The sequence below is a fragment of the Uranotaenia lowii genome, chromosome 1 (genome assembly GCF_029784155.1).
Source record: "Uranotaenia lowii strain MFRU-FL chromosome 1, ASM2978415v1, whole genome shotgun sequence".
In the NCBI taxonomy this organism is placed as follows: domain Eukaryota; kingdom Metazoa; phylum Arthropoda; class Insecta; order Diptera; family Culicidae; genus Uranotaenia; species Uranotaenia lowii.
In genome coordinates, this window is record NC_073691.1 from 111124962 (window position 1) to 111142725 (window position 17764).

At 33.8% G+C, this 17764-nt stretch overlaps 2 long non-coding RNA genes across 2 annotated transcripts; one reads left to right on the forward strand and one right to left on the reverse strand.

The window, feature by feature from the left end:
• The first annotated feature begins 860 nt into the window (after window positions 1-860).
• Window positions 861-3930, forward strand: LOC129738714 (uncharacterized). The gene is made up of 4 exons (XR_008735611.1): window positions 861-975; window positions 1034-1296; window positions 2449-3667; window positions 3730-3930. It is a non-coding gene; the product is annotated as an uncharacterized LOC129738714 (long non-coding RNA).
• Window positions 3931-14003: 10073 nt separating this feature from the next.
• On the reverse strand, window positions 14004-14641 carry LOC129738715 (uncharacterized). Its single transcript, XR_008735613.1, has 2 exons — window positions 14292-14641; window positions 14004-14211 (listed from the first exon to the last, which is right to left on the reverse strand). It is a non-coding gene; the product is annotated as an uncharacterized LOC129738715 (long non-coding RNA).
• Window positions 14642-17764: the final 3123 nt, after the last annotated feature.

A 17764-nucleotide genomic window follows, 5' to 3' on the forward strand; every position in this document is an offset into this window, starting at 1 on the left:
AGTATTTTTGTTGTTGTTTGTTTCATGATTTCGGTTTTTATTTTTTCAATTTCTGATGTTCGATTTGGGTTATTTGTTATCAATTTTTCTTGTAACGTTATTTGATCTCCAATATTCAATCGTTTTTGTACATTTTCTTTATTTTGTTTTTGTGGTTTATTTTGATTGAATTGTTTGATTATCTTTTGATAACTGATCGGATTTTCTGTTGGCTCCAACGGTCTAAAACCTTTTTGTGGTCTACTTGAACGTTCCAAACTAGGGAATTCGTCGGTAGATTGCAAAACTGCGAAACGATTAGAATATTTAGGATATAATTTCTGAGCTTCTAAAAACGTCATTTTGTTACGTGCCATAGCTTTATTAATATTTTGCATTCGGGTTTTTTCTGTTCAGTTTTTAAAATTTGGTTTGTGGGGACCTTTACAGTTTCTGCATTTTGGTTCATTTTGTTGACATTCGGTATGTTTTTCATCAAGAAGATTACCGCAATTTTCACAGGCTTTTTTAACTTTACACACACAAAATTTCCGAGGCCGGAATTTAGCAAAATTTTGCTCAAATTTGACCAGCTAGAAATTTAGCAATCAATTTAGCAATATTTTTCTGCTAGAATTTTAGCAAACAAGGGAAAAAATACACACAAAAATTTCGAGGCTCCACTTAGCAAAAATATACCATTACTTCCAGTTAGCAAAAAAAAAATTTTACTGCTGAATTAGCTCTTTCAGAAATTGTCGTGATTTTAACTGGATTTGAGTAAAAAAATCTCTTTGCTATTTATTTGAGTTCATTACCGTAGCATAGACGCGAACCACTGTCCTAATTTGCTCAATTTCAGCAGTGTCAGATAAGTTTGATCCGTTTGCCCTAAGATGTCGCCCTGAGTTTATAGTTGTGTTTCGTTTGTTTTCGCTCCCCGCAAAATTTAAACAGAGTGCAAACATGGCATAAATATTCTGTGAATTTAGCCCGGTAAGTATATATTCAAGAAAAATGAATTTAAATTTGAACAAAACTATTCATTTTTCAGCAAGATGCTTAAAAATTCGCCCCGCTTGATGGCCAGAGACACAAAACAGGTAGTGGCACCGAGCCTGCACCCATCTGAAGCAAATTGCAGGGACATGGTGCTGTGCTGCGGGTGGACATGTGTAGGCCTTCTTCCGGAGGGGAGTCCATTCCGAAGAAACAGGCAGCAGAGACCTGGGGTCCCTTCTAACCGACTGCCAAGTGGTATCCACCCAGTAGTACCGTTATCTTGACAAAAAAGGCTACTACCCTCGATATTAGTTGGTAAGTATACTTTGTATAAAAATGAGCCCATTGGAGCTGGAGAGGGCTAAGTAGGGGAGATGAGGGCATAACGAGCACCCGAGGCATAATGAGAACTACGCTTTTCTACGAAAGTGCGTATTTTCTTAAATAAATTTTCATGAGGATTTGTTTCGTACTTCCTATAGTATTAATTTTTCACAAAAAATGGAATCTCCTTATCATCTTTACAGAGATATTTAAAAAAAACTAGCTTGGTTCTCAAGTTACGAAAATATTATAATTTTTGAGCACCACGAAATAAGCTCTTATGATCTTAAAATAACCTTGATCTATAATGTACGCACTGCAACATGATGTACACTTTGTTTCTCAATTTTTACCATCAACAAATTTTTGATTTTTCACTTTTATCAATTTTAAAACACGTTTTTACTTAAATTTGTTGACTAGGGGCATATAGAGCATCATATTATCGAGGCATAATGAGCATTTTCTGCCGTAGAATCTAGCAGCGAATTAAAATTGATTTATAGCGCCACACCTTGACTAGTTTTCATCCGACAATTTAGCCTATTGGTAAGGTGTTGGAGAGGTAATCAAAAGACTAGAGTTAGATTTCTGTTCGAGGTGATTTTTTTCCATTCACAATTCATGATCGATTTTTTTATTGTTACATTATACGGCTAGTAGCATCATCCTCCGAACAAAGCACTTAATGTATGAGCGTGCGGGAATTTTTTGTATTCTACAAACAGACCTAGATTATTTTGTTATTGCTTTGTTTGATGAATCTACGACTCACCTGACTTCATCGAATTGAATTCGCTGCTAGATTCCCCGGCAAAAACGCACATCTTGCTCTGATTAATGGTGCTCATACTGCCTCAGGGGGGGTTCTCATTATGCCTCCACAGTGGCTGGTTTTCAGCATTTGGCAAAATTTTTTAAAATGCATTTTTTAACGTTTTCATCTAGTTTTTCACGTTTCAGCCCGTTAGGGAATAGGCTTTTCAAGTGTCTGAACACGAAACAATAATGTAACCTCCATGTTATAGCTATTTTCTATGGTTAAATAACCGTTTTCCTTAAGGTGGCCATTATGCCCCCATCTCCCCTACATTCATGATTTGGAAATAGAAATCCACTATATTCCACCACCAATTCCAACAGATTCGTAACATCTACCATACGGGAAATGTAAGCTTTGCAACTATGGGTAACCTGGCGCATGGAAGGATTGCCTTGATAGCTTCCACTTGAGATGAAATGGATTAAATCAGGGAAGTTAAAATGGGGTTAGAGTTACTAGGACAATATCAGGTTTGAAATTTTTAATGTCTGTAGTGCGAGACTCAATGGCCGCGCATTTAAGGAATGATGCACTGACATCAAATGCGAAAATTTACATTCTCCCGGCAATCGTAAATGAATACTGTAGGAATCAAAATGTAGAATATTAAATACCTAGTTATTATTTTGCGAAGAAAAAAACGATTGAAGTAGAAAATGTGCGACCATTGGGTCTCGCACGGTATTATCTGTTTGATAAGCATATTACTCATGTCCATCCATTTACTTATGGAAAGTCAAATGCATGTTTTGAATTGATTCTTGTATTGAATACATGTTAACTTATCTTTCATTGTTTTTTGTAATATGGATAATTTTTTTTAATTTTGTTTGATAGGACACCTAAGCCCATTGTTTTACCAAATTATATTTCATTTTTATTTATTGAAAAACAAATCAGAAAATTTTTCGTTCAAAATTAACTTTTTTACGGTTTTTAATCAATTAGGTTTTAGAAGAGAAAAGTAGCATGACTATAGTAAGCTAGATTCCAATTAGAATATTTTAGTTGAATATCACATCACCAACCTTTGCAGTACTGGTGGTATTATTATACCTTTGTTTGTAAGTTCCGTTGATCGAAGATTTGACCTTCTGAAAGTAATACGTCTTCTATACGGTCAAGAAGTTGTTTGAAATCAATAAGTATCAATAAATATAACGTTAGGAAACAATTGTGCACCGAATTTCAATTTACTTTTTTTTCAAAAACAAAAAATTGAAATTTGGTGACCAATTGTTTTCTAACGTTCTATTTATTGATATTGTACTCCCAACGAGAATACAAATTTGCAATGTTAGTTCGATTTCATTTATGTGTTCGGTTCCGTTTGTTTCGTGCAGCATTATAATATCTAGAGCTGCAATAAGTTTCAGCTATTATGCTAATATTTGCGATATAAGATATATTATTCATATCTGTTTTATTTATTGTTTTATCTAGATTTCAAAAAGTGTCCCGATGTAACCAGCCGAAACCGGCGACGATTCATGCCTGCAGAACGTGGAGTCTAACACGTTTCCAAGTTGGAATCTGGTGGTAAATGATTATTTTCTATGCAGATGTGAGAAACAAAACTGAAATTTCTATTTTTCCTCCAGGTCATACGGGTTCCAAACCTAAAGCGTGATCAATATAACTCGATGGAAGCGGAAAAGAGCGTCTAACCAAACTGTCCCAGGCCGACAACAGGAAACAGAAGCCAGCAAAGAAAACCACAACATCATCGAATATTGATGGGTGAAAATAGTGGTTTTATAATTGTACAAAATCAGAAATATAAAATGGTGAACCAATATAAATATTTTTATTTTTCATTCCATACAGGAAAAACAGATAAGTTGAAAATTATATTTTACTGAAATTTTAGTAATCGGACAAATTTTGAATTGCTAGAGATTTAGCAAACAACTTTTTTTTTGCTATCAAATTAGTAAACATTAGGCAGGACACTTTTAGCTATTCTGCTGAAATATTAGTAATTTTTTTTTGCTAAATTGATTGCTAATTTTCTAGCTGGTCAAATTTGAGCAAAATTTTGCTAAATTCCGGCCTCGAAAATTTTGTGTGTAAGCCGCCGGAATATTTCACAAAAATTTTAGCAAAAACCGATGAAAAATACCGTGCAGAATTTGAACCTACAAAATTTATTATTTTTTCTCGAAAACACAGAGGGTATCAGATTACCAATAATATACACAAATTGTTTCACCTTCATAAATTTATTTTTATTCTTTCTAAATGTAACCATCACTTAACAACACTTTGTCACTTCTATGTTTAAAACTTTTCTACTGTGGGTGGACCGGGTTACTCCAGATGTGAAATTCTAACGTCGATTTCCGGATTTTCCTATTGGCCGCGAAAGTTCCGTTCCGCCAGGACTTGACAATCGTCTCGGACATTTTGTGGCATTGATGTTTTTCCTTACTGGCAGCTGCAATCTGGTAGAAAAAATTAATAATTTTACAAACTAAAACTGTAAAAACTGCCTGCTTCCAGATTTATTCTTACTTGCTTGCTTTCATTGTCGAATCGGTCACCATTTCGTTGTCCACTTCATCAAAGGCTCCGACGGAATTGAATTTTTTAAGAACACTGGTTGTTTTTCTAGCGGCGCGGCGGGGCAAATACGACTGCCGCCAAAAAAGAAAGCGGCCAATAAAATTAGTTTTTACTAAAATCAAGCAAAATCCGCTTTTTCCTATCGTGTTAGTAAAACGAACTCAATTACTAATCGAAAGTAATCGACTATTTTTGCTAAGTTCAGGCCCAGGAATTTTGTGTGCACGCACTCTCTTCACGGAAAAAAAATTGAGTGGTCATCCCAAAGACGCTGTCATGATAATTTTACCATTTCAGCGCTATAGTATTTTCAACCACGAAAAGTTTAACATCGATTTTGTGAAAGTGCGCATGAAAGAATATTGAAATTACTATGTACCTGGTAATTTTCGATAACTCTCAATGTTTGTTGTCGAAAATACTATGGTCATAATAATTTCATCATAATTTCTATCACAACTACCGTCCGCATAGTAATTTTGACATTGTGGCACCAATTCATATCAACAAAATACTACGCACATCGTACTTTTGAGAACAAAACATATTTGACTCAAAAACATAAGTGCGTATGATAATTTTACTATGGTAAACATTCTTGTTGTTTACACTAATTCAGGATCATTAATCATCAAACCCGTTTGTAAAAAAACTAATTTTGAGCTGCTTTATAGTTACATAACTTTGAAAATCATTCCAGAACATCGGGAGAACACACTAACATTAACCGACGTGTGTCGGAAGTGTGAATTTTCATGTTTCAAATAATGACATAATGCATGCATGCAAATAAACAAACAAACATACATTGTAATTTTACTATTTAAATCAAGCTCCTCGCTCCTCCTAATCTTTATCATAACACATCCTAGTTTCATCATGAAACATATTAATTTTACTAGGGACGAAGTAAAACAATGCACAATTTCATTGACAATTTTACTAAAACGCAGTCGAATTTACTATGCGCAGCCAAATTGAGCACATGGTAAAATAGCTATGCGTAAGGTATTATAAACAACAAAACATATTTGACTCAAAAATATGGTCGCCTGTTGTTCGTTTAAACCACGGATTTAGTAATTTTACCATGCTTTTTTTGTGTGTTTATGTCCTATTCTCCAACATTTTCTGCATATTCTAACAGAGTAAATATAGGTTTCCAGGTTCATATATACTCCGTACAACTGTACCGTTCGTGGTAGTTGAAGGCCCTCGAATGTTATTTTTACGGATTTCGTTTCAACTAAGTTTTTCTCTATCATTTTTTTAATTCATTATACTTTTATAATTTTCATTTCTGAGATTGCAAATTGAAAGATTTCTTTTTCATTTATAGATGTGGGAATATTCTTAACAACACGTATTGTTTCCAGTAGCAATTTTGGAATGGATGCTCGGTAGTTGTTGTTTTTTTAAGTTTCTTTCGAATTAAGAATTTTTTCTGTGTCTTTTGGATTTTTGTAAATAAGTTTGTACCGGTACTGACCAGCTTTTTTTAGTTCTGTGAATTGGTTTAATTTCAGTTCATGGAGGTGTCGAGACCGACCGACTTATTTTACACGTTTCCTAAATCTTTTTTCACTTTCTTTCTACCTCCATTTAAACTCCGATCTTTTCAGCCATTTTCTTCCACAATGCTTTATGTTTTTAAACGCACGCGACGCAACACGATCCGACTCTCACCAAATTACTCACTAAACTGATTTGCCTTTTCATTTCGTTTCCCGTCAAACTCTCTCCTTCCAAAACTCTACACAGTTGTCTCTCATTTAACGAAAGCTCTCAAATGCCAGAAGCTTCCGAGTAGCATGAACGGAACTTGCTCTTTTATATACAAAGTGTTGCCAATTTTCTAGATTTCATTTTTCGTTTATTTCTTCAGAGATATTTATCCTCACTTTATTTCCTACATTCGCCTCCGCCTCTATACTCCTGAACAATTTGAAAAAGTTTGGTAAGAAATATGATTTAATTTCAAATCTCGGAGGATTGCAATATGTATTTAGTTAACACGTCAAACTCGTTTGAACTATCCGACTTTTTTTCCATTGTGTATTATTCACTGTATATTGTCCCTCGATCTTATTTCTAAAGTTTGCTTTCTAAGGGAAAGCCCACTGTTAAGATCATTACTCCAGTATACATTATTTTCTTATTTTGATTTCCGTTTCCCAATTGAATACCTCATCATTTAAAAAAAAAAATACATCTTTATGCATCTGCCTCCCTGCATCTCCATTCTAGTCCCTTTTACCCTTTACCGTGATTTTATTTTCTTTCTCTATTTACTGCTCTATATTTTGCATGTTTCACTCTAAAAACTCCTGTTTTGATTTCTACAAGTTGTGTTAATCCTTCTTAATAAATTAATTTTCAAATCACGGTATCGCTTAGAATTTTTATTTTTTTCAATTTTTACTTCATTATCCTTTCTTTACTTTCAATTCCTTCCAATATTTTCTTCATCTTTGCTTTCTCCTTTTTTTTGTCCTGCATTTTCTCACTCAATCTAATATTTCTTTCTCTTATTTTCATACTCTCTTTTCAAATCTCCATGTTCTTTTATTTATTATTACTATACTTTTTTACAATAATTACTTATTCTTTTTTTGATCATACTTCTACTTTTTTTCATCCATTTCCTATCCCCAATTTTCTATCTTTTGTTTGCCATTTAATTTTTTTTTCTGAACTAAGGTTCCTATTCTGCCTTTTTTAATCCCTTTCACTGTATGTCTTTGACCATATTTCCTTTTTTTATTAATAACTCGTTTTTTTTTCACTCATATTTTTCGCTTAACATTAATCTCTATTTTTCTTGAGTCCATTTTCCATTTTTTCGTTTTTTTTTTCTTCATTTAACGATCTATATTTTTCATTTTCCACTCCCAATGAATCTCCTACATTTAATACTTCCATTTTTTGTTTTATATCGTTTTCTATTGTTTATTATTCATTTTTGATTTTCAACTCCCGGTATTTTTTTCTTATATTTTCTTTGTTCCCCATCATGGTTTTCAACTCACTTCTTATTTTTCGTGCTCTGCTTTCCATACTTTAGATCCATCTCCATTTTTCGTTCTTCATTTCACAGAATCCATATTGTACGAACACTAATCCTCATTTTAGTAAGTTTTTCGCTTGTTATTTTTCCGTAATACTACATGTTCTAATTATCGATTTACCATTCCCAATCATCAGTTTGCTATTCTCAATTAAAATGTTAATACTGTTCATTTTCTTTTCTGTACACTATTTTGCATTCTTAAATTCAAATAATTTCACTTTCCATCTGTTCATTCTCTTTTTATCCGTGATCCATTTTTGTTTCTCTCTTTTCCGATATGTATATCTTACATTTTTCACTCTCAAACCATTTCCGTCCAATTTCCTTAAAAATTTATCATTTCTGATTTTCAATTCCCTGTATTAATTTTTCAAATACAATTTTTTCTTCTTTTTTTTTTATTTATATACTATTTTCTGGTTTTCATCTTCTCAATTTTTCAATGCTTTGTTCCCCGTGTTCCCTTTTTATTTTTCATTCATAATTTTTCTCTAACTATTATTCACTCTTTTCGATTTTCCATTATTTTTGTAATCTTTATCAAAGTATCTTTCTTTATAATATCCACTTTTGACTCTTTTCCGAAATTCCTTATTTTATGTTCCATTCTCTTTCTCTTTCTATTATGCTATTTTCGCTGTTCCTTTTTTTTTATTAAGTGTTTTTTTCTGCCTTATGTTACTTTTTTGTATGCCTTCGTCATATCTTGTATTCCATCCTTTCATTTTCCTTTTTCGTAAAATTCTTTTTCTACAACCTATTTTACATTAACTATTATCATTTTACTTATTAAATTAGATTAGCTTTTTTAGAAACCTTTATCTCCGTTTCATTTATGAATTCTCCTTTGTAAACATTCGCTCTCCATTTTTCTGTCTTCGTTTAACGGTCAATAATTTTCATTTTCCACTCTCAAGAGATCTCGTTTTTTTTTAAAGTAATTTCATTTTTTTGTGGCATATTCTTATTCCTGTTTTTAAACCTCTTATATCGTTTTCTTAGTATTGTTTCTACTTAATTTTATATTTATGAACTCCATTTTTTTATGTTTAATCTTTTCCCTTTTTTTTACCCTTCATTCTACTTTCTTACAAACTTTTTATTTCCCTCTCTTTTTTTTAATTATATTTTCTAATTATCTGGTATTAATATTAAAGAATCAATTTTTCCTTACTCCTTTCACCTTAATTTTTGTTTATTCAAATCTATTTCTATTTTCTTATTGTATCTTTTATATGTCGTTTCATCAAGTCTCTTTTCACAACATTCCTTTGCCATTCTAAATTTTGCAATCCCCAGTTTGACATTACAATTTTTTTTCTTAAATTTTTATTGTCTTTTGTTTACTTTCATTTTATGTGCACTGTTCTGCATTCTCCAATACAGTTTTGATTTTCGATTCCCTGTAGTTTTTAAATTTTCTTAAATATTTATGATTCATTTTTCAAATTTTCTCAACGATTTCCGTTCCATATTGCTTATTTTTCGGATTTCCATACTTTTTTTGAACCATTTTTTTTTTACTTCCAATTCCTATTCTAACGATTTCTTATTTCCACTTTAGTTTTAAAATTCATAATGCTTTATAGTTTCAGTTCTGTTCTATTCTTCCTGTTGTTCATTTTCTTTTTTTTTGTATTTTGTGAGTTAAACTCTTTTACTTTTCCCTTTTTAATTTGTTTTTCACTCTTTGCTTCTACTTGTTCATTTTTTCTGTATTCTATTTTACATCAACTATTTTCATTTACATGTTCCAATTACATCATCCTCTTTGAATGGTCTCTATCTGCATCTAATATCTGCGAATTCTCCCTATTTACACTATCTTTTTTTCTTTCTCCGTTAACCATTCAATATTTTCTTTTTTTCACTCTCGATAAATCTCCTCTTCTCAATATTACCTTTTTCATTTGTTTATTTTTCATTCGTAATTTCCATTCCCCGTTATCGTTTTTTTTTAATTTTTTTTTAACTTTATTTTCTATACTTCAACCAAATTCAATTTTATATTTCTCAGCTTTACTTTCGCCTTTTTTTCTTTTTTTTTTGTACTATAATTCCTTTTCATACTTATTTATTATCTTTGTTGTCCTTTTTTTTTCGTTCTCTCTTTTTTTATTTTCACTTGCGTTCTCCATTTTACAGCATTTTTTTTCCTTTTTTCATTTTAATGCTTCTTTTGTCATTTTCGTGATATTTCCTTTTTTTTAAATTATTATTCAATTTTTTTTTTGTTTTTTTTTCATCATACCCTTTTTTTCTTATAAACCTTTTTCCATTCTCAATTTTCTTACTCTTCATTTGATATATTTTGTTTTTTTCTTTATTCTCGCTTTTCCATTTAATTATCAAACTTTGATAACTTTCAGTCTACATTTTCAATTAGTGTATTCTTGTTTTTCGTGATAAATATATCGGTTTCTCTCTTTACCGATCAATATTTTCCTTTTTTTAATCTCAATCCGTCTCGTGTTATCAATAGATACCTCTGTTTCTTTATCCACTGGTTTTCATTGAATTTTTTTTCTAATTTTGATATCCAACTCCCTGCATAGTTTCTTCATTTTTAATATTCAATTTAACATTGTCGTATTTACAATTCACATATGCTATTTTTTCTCCATTTCACTTTCTTTCTATGAGTTAATCAATGTTTTCTCACTATTTAACACACTCTAATTTCAAATCTACGAATTCCGTAGTCCATTTTGCAACATCTGTTTGTTACTCTTTTTAACATGAATTTTTTTTTCTTCCTCTTTTGATTCCTTTCTTTTAATTTCTTTTTTTTTTTAATTTAATCTGCCCCTCTCAGGATTTGTACCTCCCTCTTAATGGCACTGCCCCTCTATGGGGTTTGTTCTTTTAACTTAACGCCCTTCTCCGGAGTTTGTACCTCTCTCTTCTTGGTACTGTCCCTCTCAGGGGTTTGTTATCTCTCTCTTCTTGGTACTGCTCCTCTAAGAGATTTTATACCTCCCTCTTCTTGATACTGCTCTCTAAGAGGTTTATTCTTTTTACTTCAGGGTACCGCCCCTCTCAGGGGTTTATACCTCCCTCTTCCTGGTACAGCCCCTCTCAGGGGTTTGTATCTTTTACTTTATGGTACTGCCCATCTCAGGGGTTTGTACCTCCCTCTTCCTGGTACTGCCCTTCTCAGGGGTTTGTACTTTACACTTCATGGTACCGCCCCTATCAGAGGTTTGTACCTCTCTCTTCTTAGTACTGCCTCTCTCAGGGGTTTGTACCTCTTTCTTCTTGGTACTGCCCCTCTCAGGGGATTGTACATTTCACTTCTTGGTACTGCCCCTCTCAGGGGTTTGTATCTTTTACTTTATGGTACTGCCCCTCTCAGGGGTTTGTACCTCCCTCTTCTTGGTACTGCCCCTCTCAGGGGTTTGTACCTTTTTTAATTATTTTTAACTTTATTTTCCATACTTCAACCAAATTCAATTTTGTATTTCTCAGCTTTACTTTCGCCATTTTTCTTTTATTGTACTATTCATACTTATTTCTTATCTTTCTTTTCCTTTTTCTTCGTTCTCTCTTTTCTTATTTTTACTTTCGTTCTCCATTTTACAGCATTTTTTTTCCTTTTTCATTTTAATGCTTGTTTTTTTCATTTTCGTGATATTTCCTTTTTTAAATTAATATTCAATTTTTTTTCTTTGTTTTTTGACATTTTTTGTTTTTTTTCTTTATTCTCTCTTTTTGTTTTTTTCTGCACACCATTTTATCGCTTTTCCATTTAATTATCAAACTTTGATAACTTTCAATCTACATTTTCATTTTGTGTATTCTTGTTTTTCGTGATAAATATATCGGTTTCTCTCTTTACCGATCAATATTTTCCTTTTTTTAATCTCAATCCGTCTCGTGTTATCAATAGATACCTCTGTTTCTTTATCCACTGATTTCTATTGATTTTTTTTCTAGTTTTGATATCCAACTTCTTTTATAGTTTCTTCATTTTTAATATTCAATTTAACATTGTCGTATTTACAATTCACATATGCTATTTTTTCTCCATTTCACTTTCTTTCTTTGAGTAAATCAATGTTTTTTCTCTATTTAATACACTCTCATTTCAAATCTACGTATTCCGTAGTCCATTTTGCAACATTTTTTTGTTACTCTTTTTAACTTGCATTTTTTTTTCTTCCTTTCTTTTAATTCCTTTTTTTTAATTTTTTCATCATACTCCTTTTCGCATAATCCACTTTACATTCAAATTTTTCAAAGAGCGGTTCGGTCATGGTACTCCCCCTTTTAGAAATTTGCTTCGACATTTTATGGTTTTCCCATTCTAAGGGGTTTGTATTGTACTGTGTATGTGCTTTATACTTTAAGGTACTGTCCTTCTCAGGGGGCAGGTTTATGCCTTCCTCTTCCTGGTACTGCCTCTCTCAAAAGTTTGAACTTTTCACTTCATGGTACCGCCCCTCCTAGTGGTTTGTACCTCCCTCTTCTTGGTACTACCCCTCTCAGGGGTTTGTACCTTCTCTTCTTGGCACTGCCCCTCTCAGGGGTTTGTACATTTCACTTCTTGGTACTGCCCCTCTCAGGGGTTTGTATTTTTTACTTCATGGTACTGCCCCTCTCAGGGGTTTGTACCTCCCTCTTCCTGGTACTGCCCCTCTCAGGAGTTTGTACTTTACACTCCCTGGTACCGCCCCTATCAGGGGTTTATACCTCCCTCTTCTTGGTACTGCCCCTCTCAGGGGTTTGTACCTCTTTCTTCTTGGTACTGCCCCTCTCAGGGGTTTGTACCTCCCTCTTCCTGGTTCTGCTCCTCTCAGGGGTTTGTACATTTCACGTCTTGGTACTGCCCCTCTCAGGGGTTTGTACATTTCACTTCTTGGTACTGCCCCTCTCAGGGGTTTGTACTTCTCTCTTCTTGGTACTGCCCCTCTCAGGGGTTTGTACCTCTCTCTTCTTAGTACTGCCTCTCTCAGGGGTTTGTACCTCTTTCTTCTTGGTACTGCCCCTCTCAGGGGATTGTACATTTCACTTCTTGGTACTGCCCCTCTCAGGGGTTTGTATCTTTTACTTTATGGTACTGCCCCTCTCAGGGGTTTGTACCTCCCTCTTCCTGGTACTGCCCCTCTCAGGGGTTTGTACATTTCACTTCTTGGTACTGCCCCTCTCAGGGGTTTGTACCTCTCTTTTCTTGGTACTGCCCCTCTCAGGGGTTTGTACCTCCCTCTTCCTGGTAGTGACCCTCTCAAGGGATTGAACTGTAACGCTCATGTTTAAGGCATCGTCTCAGGGCCACCAAACCCACAAGCATGCGCCCCTCCATTGCACAGTGGTCCAGAAATGAAATTTAGCGGGAAACAATTATTTGCGCTCTTGCCTTAGGTTTAAGACATTTGGTGTCCAAGACAAAGTTGTACAACATTACAAGGCGCTACTTTTGAATGAAACATTTTTAGGGTGGTTCATAAAACTCCTTAGATACGAAAATTATTTTTTTACTGTAATGAGATAGTGCTGTATTATGTTCAGCAATTATGTAGAACAACATAATTGATGAAACTTTGTAGAAGACTTTGAATGTCTATCTATTAACGTTTAGGTTTTATGATGATTTTTCGTGTACAAGTTAGGGTGGTCCTACAAAAACAAGTTTTTTTGTTATAACTTTGTTGGGTATCAATTTATCAAAATAATGTGTTCGGCAAGTATTTAGCAAATCATTATGCGCATCTTTTGTAGCAAACAGATTTCTAATATCTGCTTTTGATTCGCAGTTATCATGAATTATGTGTTCAAAAATGGCCGTTTTGTATGAGCCATAACTTCAAATGGAGCAAACCAAAAAATTCAAACTTTAATTTGTTTGAAAGAACATGTTAAAATCTACAATATATCGAAAAACTGGAGAGGTGTTTTTTGTTTAAAGCTTTTTATTTACAATTGAACTTGGCCAAAGTTGCCATTTTTCATATAACGTTTCTATATTATTTTTGACTACTTTTGGCTACACACAAAATTTTCGAGGCCGGAAATTAGCAAAATTTTGCTCAAATTTGACCAGCTAGAAACTTAGCAATCAATTTAGCAATATTTTTTAACTAAAATTTTAGCAAACGAGTACAAAAGTTAGCCGCCGCAGTTTTTACTCAAATTTCTAGCAAAAACCGGAGAAAAAGATTGCCCGGATCCGTAATTTCATGTTTCTTTATTTTTTCTCTGGAGAATCAGGGGAATGTTTGAATATTGCATAAAATACACAAATTTCATTCACTTATAATTTATTTTTCACATTTTTTATATTTTTTTCACATTTTTCCTATTCTGGGAACGCACCTACTGGCGAGCGAAATGCCATGCCACCTTCGTCAAAGAAAGCACCGGGGTGTTTGCCGGATGCAGCTTGTTGAATTTCCAGTTGTGGTCCTTCTTCATTACCGGCCTGTGGCGCGCTTCATGTTGCGGTTTTATCCTGGTAGAAAAAAAAAAACAAACACAAAAATTAGAAATTGAGAAATTATAGAATCTGAACACTTTAAGATCAGACCTTACCCTGTAAGCATCCGGTGTCGATTCAGCTACCATTTCGTTGTGGAGTTTGCCACCACAAGAACCATCAGCAACGAACATCCGGAACCGCACTTAATCGCGACAGCTTTTTATTTTTCTCCCTACTGGCGCGGCGGCTGGTGTCTGTGAACAAAGCGGCTGAAAAACCTTCGTTTTACTAAAATCAAGTAAAATGACTTTTTTTTATTACTAAAATCAAGTAAATTTAGCTTTTTGCTAACTCAACAGTAAAAAAATATTTTTGCTAACGGGAAGTAACAGCGAAATTTTGCTAAGTGGAGCCCCGAAAGTTTTGTGTGTAGGTGAGGAATAACCGTACACATCGTAACATTTATATCATCTTTATAGTTAACAGATCTGAACAACTGTTTTAAAAACGAAAAAAAAGTTTATTTGAGAAATCAATAAAAAATTCATAGAAAACAAAAAAAAAACTTATTGCTAGAATGTAATGAAACTAATATAAAAAAACGCGTTATGGGTCACAGATCAAATGACGGCTGCATTCAGGAAGGCTGATTTTTAATATTTCATACATTTTCTTTTGGATAGTGAGATGTACGGATCTGATGTCAGGAGGATTCTTTTAAAAACATCCTCCAGACTAAACACACGATCGAGCTTTCATGAGTGGTTTTCTCGAAATCTTCGTAAACTTTTGTTTCTTGTTTCACCAGCTTCTTCCGAATACATGCCTATGGGTAAAATATGATGTTTTATGACTGCTGCTCCATGCACTAACAATTTGTGTACGGTTGGAGAAACGGGATACCAGCTATATAAATTGTTGTAAAGCACCCGAGTTTCTTCAGCATACCATTCAAACGAGTCAATGTTGATTACGGAGCTACTGTTGATAATGGTTAAAATCACGTAAAACTTTTCCAAAAGCTGAACATTCAGTCCCGTAATTTGTGCCACTTCAATCCGTTTCACGAAGAATTTTCTGGCAATATTTCCTGTATTGGAATTCCCACCGGTGACCCTAGGCTCATCAATACAAGTTCAGTTGTTCTTTTAGTATGTTTCGAAGACTTTGACGCCGTTCATTCACTTCTATATTGGTTTTCCTGACTCTCCAAGTGGGTTTGTCCATACAAAGACGATCTGCGATCTTCATAAACATTTCCATTGTTCGTATGCTCGCATGTAACGGTGACAATCCGAATTCATAATTTTCGGGTTCATCGAGGTCTTGCGAATTGCCGGGTAAATTCAAATACTTTCCTGATCGGAGGCAAATATAGCACGCTTGTGATTTTGTGCGAGTCAAATCGTTGACAAATTTTGTTTCAATCATGGTAAAATACACTTGTGATTGTACCGAAATCTGATTGACCACCGTCGGAATCAAAGAATATATTTTCTTTTCAATTTCGCCCACGACGAATCTAGTTAGATCTGCACTTTCCTTAGCAAAAATGAGCCTAATAGGTCTGCACAAACTCACTGAGGATGGGCAATCGTTACTCCAGATAACGTTTTGTATCCCATCAGATATATCTACGAGACGTAACGGAACAAAAGAAACCGCGAAAATGTGTGAATAGCTGTATTCACGTATGTCTCCTTCATCATCTTCGTCAATGAATGATTGGTTAAACCTATATTGAAATAATTTGAAGATCAAAAGATAAAGGTTTGTTCAAAATGAATTTATACCTGCTGTGGTTTGAGCTACCATCTGCTCCCCATTTGAAAATCAGTTGAAGCATTTTTTCCGGAAATAGCACTTACCGGTATCGATGAACGGCCCCTAAGAAAAATACAATTCAAGACTTTCATGTTGGGTAATTAGTAATTCATTTTTTTTCAGTATATGGTTTTATACATTAATAATCAAGAATCCTCATTTTTTTTCCATTTGTGCCCCTCTGGCTATGTTGGTCTTTAAAAAAATTTTACAAAAGGTTATGAATAGGAAACTCTGCTTTTGTAGTGGTAAAAAATGTATAATTGTTGACTAAGGGTGCGAACGCAAAGAAGAATTCCATGTCGCAGAGCAAAAGTGATATATTTTGTTATATGAAAAATGGCAATTTTGGCCAAGTTCAATTGTTAATAAAAAGCTTTAAACAAAAAACACCTCTCCAGTTTTTCGATATATTGTAGATTTTAACATGTTCTTTCAAACAAATTAAAGTTTGAATTTTTTGGTTTGCTCCATTTGAAGTTATGGCTCATACAAAACGGCCATTTTTGAACACAAAATTCATGATAACTGCGAATCAAAAGCAGATATTAGAAATCTGTTTGCTACAAAAGATGCGCATAATGATTTGATAAATACTTGCCGAACACATTATTTTGATAAATTGATACCCAACAAAGTTATAACAAAAAAACTTGTTTTTGTAGGACCACCCTAACTTGTACACGAAAAATCATCATAAAACCTAAACGTTAATAGATAGACATTCAAAGTCTTCTACAAAGTTTCATCAATTATGTTGTTCTACATAATTGCTGAACATAATACAGCACTATCTCATTACAGTAAAAAAATAATTTTCGTATCTAAGGAGTTTTATGAACCACCCTAAAAATGTTTCATTCAAAAGTAGCGCCTTGTAATGTTGTACAACTTTGTCTTGGACACCAAATGTCTTAAACCTAAGGCAAGAGCACAAATAATTGTTTCCCGCTAAATTTCATTTCTGGACCACTGTGCATTGTCGAAAAAAAAAAGTCTCACCGAATTCAAACTGGAAAGCCGCACCCAACTAATTCGAACAACCATTTCACCCTCGCATGCTCTGATCAAATTTCACTGTCCACCATTGCTCGGTAATTATCGTTTTAAAATAAAACCAGCCACAATAATTTCCTCCAAACCTCTCGTCTAAAACAAACAACAATCCAACTGTAAAACTTTCATCTATATCCCATTCCATCGTGGTCTACCAATAACGAAAAAACCAGAATGACAAACACATACTGCAAATTGAAGCTTCGCATCCTTAAAAAAAATCTTCTGACTCACCCATAAAAATACAATCCTTCTTTACAGCTACCGATCCAAGAGTAAAACTGACAGCGTAGTTGAACCGACCGCGCCATTGTCGAGACCGACCGACTTATTTTACACGTTTCCTAAACTTTTTTTCACTTTCTTTCTACCTCCATTTAAACTCCGATCTTTTCAGCCATTTTCTTCCACAATGCTTTATGTTTTTAAACGCACGCGACGCAACACGATCCGACTCTCACCAAATTACTCACTAAACTGATTTGCCTTTTCATTTCGTTTCCCGTCAAACTCTCTCCTTCCAAAACTCTACACAGTTGTCTCTCATTTAACGAAAGCTCTCAAATGCCAGAAGTTTCCGAGTAGCATGAACGGAACTTGCTCTTTTATATACAAAGTGTTGCCAATTTTCTAGATTTCATTTTTCGTTTATTTCTTCAGAGATATTTATCCTCACTTTATTTCCTACAGGAGGAATTTTCCAATT